This window comes from Muscardinus avellanarius (genome assembly GCF_963383645.1).
Source record: "Muscardinus avellanarius genome assembly, chromosome: 14".
Classification (NCBI taxonomy): domain Eukaryota; kingdom Metazoa; phylum Chordata; class Mammalia; order Rodentia; family Gliridae; genus Muscardinus; species Muscardinus avellanarius.
Genome location: NC_137800.1, coordinates 15,401,235 through 15,407,305, shown reverse-complemented (window position 1 = coordinate 15,407,305; position 6,071 = coordinate 15,401,235). Strand labels below are relative to the sequence as shown.

The 6,071-nt window shown below is 41.4% G+C and overlaps 1 pseudogene across 1 annotated transcript; it reads left to right on the top strand.

The window, feature by feature from the left end:
* Positions 1–606: 606 nt before the first annotated feature.
* LOC308273417 (ubiquitin-ribosomal protein eS31 fusion protein-like) lies at positions 607–1,086 on the top strand (annotated as a pseudogene). The gene has a single exon. The product of its transcript is annotated as a ubiquitin-ribosomal protein eS31 fusion protein-like (transcript).
* The last annotated feature ends 4,985 nt before the right edge of the window (positions 1,087–6,071 follow it).

Below are 6,071 nucleotides of genomic sequence, written 5' to 3'. Positions count from 1 at the left end.
ACACAAGTGGTCTGTTTAGTGTGTTGTTTGTGGGGCATGCTTTTTAGGTTTTATGAGCTATTTTCCTGAAAAGACCTATATCCCTCTGTCCCTTGACTATTCAGTTCCTCTGTGGTAGCATCAGTCCAGTATGTTCCCCCTTTGCCTTGTTTTGGATATACCATTGCAACATGTTATGTTTGAGATAAACATGTTATGTTTATTTTTTATCTGGACTGTCCCCCAAAAGCTCATGTGCTGGAGACAGTGCTGCAGTGTGCAGGGATGGGCTTTGGGAAGTAGTTGGACCATGAGGCCTCTGACCTCATTGGTGGACTGGTCTACTAGTGCATTAATAACTGGATGGCATCATGGGAAGTGATGGAAATTTTAGGAGGTGAGGCCTAGTTATGTAGGAGGGGTTGTCTTGGGAGGATAGTTTTTGTTCCTAGCACTTTCCTCTCCGCCTCCCGTCTACCAAGAATTGAAGTATTTCTGTCCCCCTTGCCCTTCTGCCAGGATGTTCAGTCTCACCTCAGGCCCAGAGCCGTGGAGTCAATCTACCATGAACTGAGACTTCGAAACCTGATCAAAATGAATTTTTCCTGATCCGCCATCTGCGGTGGAACCGCCGCCAAGATGCAGATCTTCGTGAAAACCCTCACGGGGAAGACCATCACACTCGAGGTTGAACCTTCAGATACTATAGAAAATGTAAAGGCCAAGATCCAGGATAAGGAAGGAATTCCTCCTGATCAGCAAAGATTGATATTTGCTGGTAAGCAACTAGAAGATGGACAAACTTTGTCTGACTACAACATCCAAAAGGAGCCCACCCTTCATCTTGTGTTGAGGCTTCGTGGTGGTGCTAAGAAGAGGAAGAAGTCTTACACCACTCCCAAGAAGAATAAGCATAAGAGAAAGAAGGTTAAGTTGGCTGTCCTAAAATAGTATAAGGTGGATGAAAACGGTAAAATTAGTCGTCTTCGTCGGGAGGGCCCGTCAGGTGAATGTGGTGCCGGAGATTTTATGGCTAGCCACTTTGACAGACATTATTGTGGCAAGTGCTGCCTGACTTACTGCTTCAACAAACCAGAAGACAAGTAATTGTGTGTGAGTTAATAAAAGCCATCAGTTAACACACACAAAAAAAAGAATTTTTCCTTCTCTAAGTTGTTCTCGTCAGTTAATTTGGTCATAGTGATAAGAAGCTAGCACACAATGCACTGGATTTTTTTTTTAGTTTTCAAATTTTTCTTTTTAAAAGTTATCTTTTATTTATCTTCTTAATTTTGTTCATTTTGTCATATATATACATACATATAAATGAGTGTGGTTTTTGTTATTGACTTTTAATTGTTTCTGGAAAAGAAAATTGTATGACTATCCCAAGCTCAAAAGAAAAAAAATAGAATCCTTAAAATGTGTTGAGATTAAGCCGGGTGTGGTGGCGCATGCTTGTAATCCCCGCGCTTGGGAGGCAGAGACAGGAGGATCGCGCAGGTTCAAAGCCAGCCGCGTGCGTTGGCTTAGGAGACCCTGTTTCCAAATAAAAATGTAAAAATAGGTCTGGGAGTGTAGCCCGGAGGTAGAAGGGCTTCCAGGAACCCCAGTACCACCACCAAAAAAAAAAAAAAATGTGTTGAGATTAAAGCCAGGCGTGGTGGTGCACGCTTGTAATCCCAGCATTCGAGAGGCTGAGACGAGGATCGCGGTTCGCGGACAGCCTCAGCTACTTAGTAAGGCTCTCTGCAACTTAGTGAGACCTTGTTTAAAAATAAAGAATAAGAAATAGGGCAGGGGGTGTAGCTCGGAGGTCAAATGCCCCTGGGTTCTATCCCCAGAGCTGCAAAAAAAAAAAAAAAATGTGTTGAGATTATCTTCCACCATGACATTATGGTTTGAAGCAATCCTTCTCCCCACTCCTCAACCCCCACCCGCACACACAACCCTTCCCCTGCTCCAAGCAAGCAAAATAACCATGACCCCTTAACGCAATCCTGGTGGGGGAAGAGGTTAGTAGGAGACTAATCACATGTAATATTTATTTGTACTTCTAATTTTTCCAGACCACAACACCCAACTTTGCCAAAGGAGCTATGTTCTATTTGAGTTTCATCTTCCAGAGATATGCTATTTGGGATTCTTCCACACAGCTTTGCTGGGCAATGGATTAAAGATCAGCATCTCTGTCAGCAAATGCCTAGTAAGGAGAGCTGCATCCCCAGGCCCCAGACCCAGAGCTGCTGAGATCCATGACATCTGCCTCTCACCAGCATGCCAGTCCTTACCACTGTTAGGTTTGTTTGTAGCCTCCATTTTACACATCCCTCTGTGATCCTGGAATGTGGATGGGTAGTAGAGGGAAAGCCCTTCTTACAATTATTAGTAAATATGGTTTTTTTTTTGTTTGTTTCTTATTTAAAAAGTGAATAAGCCAGTAGTGGTAGCACATGCTTGTAATCCCAATACCTGGGAGGCTGAACTAGGAGGATCAACAGACCCAAGACCAGCTTGAGCAACTTAGCAAGACCTTGTTTCAAAATAAAAAATAAAAGTAGGACTAGGGTTGTAGCACAGAAAGAGAAAGCCCTTGGGTTCAATCCTAGTACCACCAAAAAAAAAAAAAAAAAAGACAATAGTTTTTCTACTTACAGATTATATTTGTACTAGCCATGTTTTCCTATAATAAATATATTTTTGTAATAGAGACTAGATTCACCTCAAAACTGATGCTCTTTTAGAGCCCATTTAGACATTTCATCATATTTTAGTTTAGCAAGGGAGCCACAAAATAAAATATGCACTAAAATATGTACACACGCAAAAAAAAAAAATCACATCTGCTTCTCAGCCTTTTCTGGTTTGTAATTACAGCAACATTAAGATTTAACATGCCAAACACATTTTCTTTCTCTCCTGGGATTAAGAAGAAAAAAAAAACTTTATTATTTATGGTTACTATAATTTAACCGTTTTTTAGTTTCAGCTTCCTTTATCTGTGCAATGGGAATATTATTCAATTCTGGGCACTTTTGTAATAATTAAATGCAGAAAAGGATGAGAAGAGCCCAGTGTGCTAAGAGCTGGCAGTCAATCAAAATAAGAGACGATAGATGGGTAGATGATAGAGAGATAGATGATTTCCTACGTCTGGAACTTCAATTACTGCGTTAGGTATGCATATTTAGCTTCTTACTTACATCATTTTTAATGCATACCAGCACAAATGTCCTGCCCTATGGGTACTGTTTTATTAAACATTTATGAAATGCTTAGCTTCTTTTAAACACCCCCCCTTTTTTTTTTTTTTTTTTGTTTTTTTGGTCTGTTACAAAGAAAACATCACTTTTGGAAAAAGCCACGCCTCAAGCTATCTGTGGCCAAATAAGCTTGTTTAAACAGATCAGGCGTCTCTAATACACATATGCAGTTCTGACCTGGGGCTCCAGAGAACCTCTGCGCGGGAACTCAGGCACCAATCGCTCCCAGCACAGCCAATCAGGAGAGAGCACTGGCGCCACACCCACCTGCCCACAGTGAGTCTTGGGAGAGGAGCCAGCGTGTCTGCTCTTTACTGGGCTGAGCTGCTATGAGTTGATTCTTCCTGGAAATCTCTGCAACTCCAACGAACCCCGGCCACTCTAACGACACAGCGTAACAGCACAGGCCACTCCAAATGCGGTTTCATAATTAACAACAACAGAAATGTGCCCCAACTCTTAGTGCTGTTGGTTAACCTGGGAAATCGGTGAAGCCTCAGACTTCCATTTGGCAGTCAGGTAGAACCTCGCAGTTGGTCTAAAACTCAGAGAGTGCAGTTTGATTTGGTTGTCTTCTCACACGGCATCTGTATGTCTTGTACACTGGGAGCATATCTAATGCAACTGGACTCCTCCTGTGTCCTTTTTAAATAATTAAAATTTACGATATAATTTTTGGAGGACCGCCATGTCCTACTCGCCTATTGCTGTGGTCTGTTCTGTCACGTCTAAAGTTGTCCTGTGGAGTTTAATTCTTGGCAACTGTTATGATTCTCACATGCTGTATAGGATAGAGTAAAAGTGGAAAATATATTGTCGATTATTGCAATGTAAGACAATACATTTTTTTGTTTTGGCATTGAATGAATCAAGGAGATTGAACTCTATTCCACAGAAGAGCAAATTGAATTATTTGGGCATTATTAGCTTAATTTCTTTTCATTTTTTAGTAACTCTTGAAGGGTGAGCCTAGTTTAAATTGGGGAGCCTTTTATCCTTCTAACCTACAAGTGTACATTACGTGTGTGTTAGGAAAGGAAGAATGCGACGTGGACCTATGAAAGAGACCAGTAGAGACAGCAAATTGAAGATTCTGACTTGATGCGCCCATTTCTCAGCCCTAAGGTGGGGAGTATAGAGTTAATTGTCCTTCCTAGCTGATGCGAATCCTTTTCATTTAAGAAGATATTCAAAGTATTCTGAGCATTTGGGCAGAAAAGTACAGTATCTGGTGTGGTTTTATTTTTCCTATCATTTGTGCATGCAGTGCAGTTTTTATAATAGATTAATGCGTACACCTCACAGGCTTTCAGTGAGTTTACGGAATTGAATAACCATCGCCATAATATAATTTTAGAAAATTATCTCCGCCTGTCAGCCCCCCACCAAACCTCTAGAGTGTTCTATTTAGCCTTATAACCATCAGTCTACTTTCTGTCTCTATAGATTTGGAACCATACGATATGTATCTTTTATGATTATTTTTTCACTTATAACTCTGTGTGTGCATGTGTTCCTGGGGATTAAATCTAGGAATGTTCTACTTCTGAGCTACACCCCCTGCTCTATTTTATTTTTTATTTTGAAACAGGGTTTCTACAGGTTGCTGAGAGTCTAAGTTGCTGAGGCTGTTTTCAACCTGTGATCCTCCTGTCTAAGCCTCTCAAGAACTGGGATTACAAGCATGCACCAACATGTCCAGCTCAGTATATTTATTTATTTATTTATTTATTTATTTATTTATTTATTTATGTATGTATGTACTGGGGATTGAACCCAGAGGCATTCTTCCTTTGACCTATACACCCAGCCCTATTTTTTATTCTTTATTTTTGAAGCAGGGTCTCACTAAGTTGTGGAGGGCTTCAATAAGTAGCTGAGGCTGGCCATGAACCTTTGATCCTCCTGTCTCAGCCTCCCAAATACTAGAATTGCAAGCATATACCACCATACCTTGCTCTCAGTATAGTGTGTGTGTGTGTGTGTGTGTGTGTGTGTGTGTGTGCGCGCGCACAGTACTGAGGATTAAACCCAGGAGCATTCTACCTCTGAGCTACACCCCCAACCCTATTATTTTATTTTTTTTATATTGAAACAGGGTCTCATTAAGTTGCAGAGGGCCTCACTAAGTAGCTGAGGCTGGCCTTGAACCTACAATCCTTTTGTCTCTGCCTCCCAAGCACTGGGATTACAAGTATGTGCCACCAGGCCCAGCTTAGTTTTAAATTCTTTGACCTTGCTGTTCTGTCTCTGAAGATAAAATGTTATTCTTGCATTACTTGACGCACTTGAGGATTGGGTATAATTTGCACAAGGCAAAAATTAGAAACTAGTTAGCGCAAGTGGGCTGGTCTCCACCATATAAACTAATCCATCCTGCCAGAGTTAAAACACCAGATTGTGTAAGTACCAGCTGCAAACGTGTGTGTCCCTGGGTCCCCTACACTGACTCTTTTTTGGGAACAGGGCCCTCACTGGAAGTTAAACAAAACCCATTAAAGAGAAGAGCAAATTTAAGCGTTGTCCAAATGCAGTTTGAGAACAAAACTTCCTCTCCTTGCAAAACTGGTGGTTGTTAAATATTTGACATAAAGCAATGTAAACGTGCCTGGTTCCTATGGTGGGGGGGGCTGGAGTGTAGACAGACCCCATCAGGGTAGGCAAACAGGAGCCTAGTGACTAGAAGCAAAATCTCCCTTCTGCCCTTTCCTCCTCTTCTGGCTGGCAGGGTGGATCCTCATTTCAGTTTGCTCAAATATTTGGAAGTGAATTTAGGGCCCTCCCCCACCTTATGATTTTATAGCCAATAGGTGATGAGGTTTATTTGCA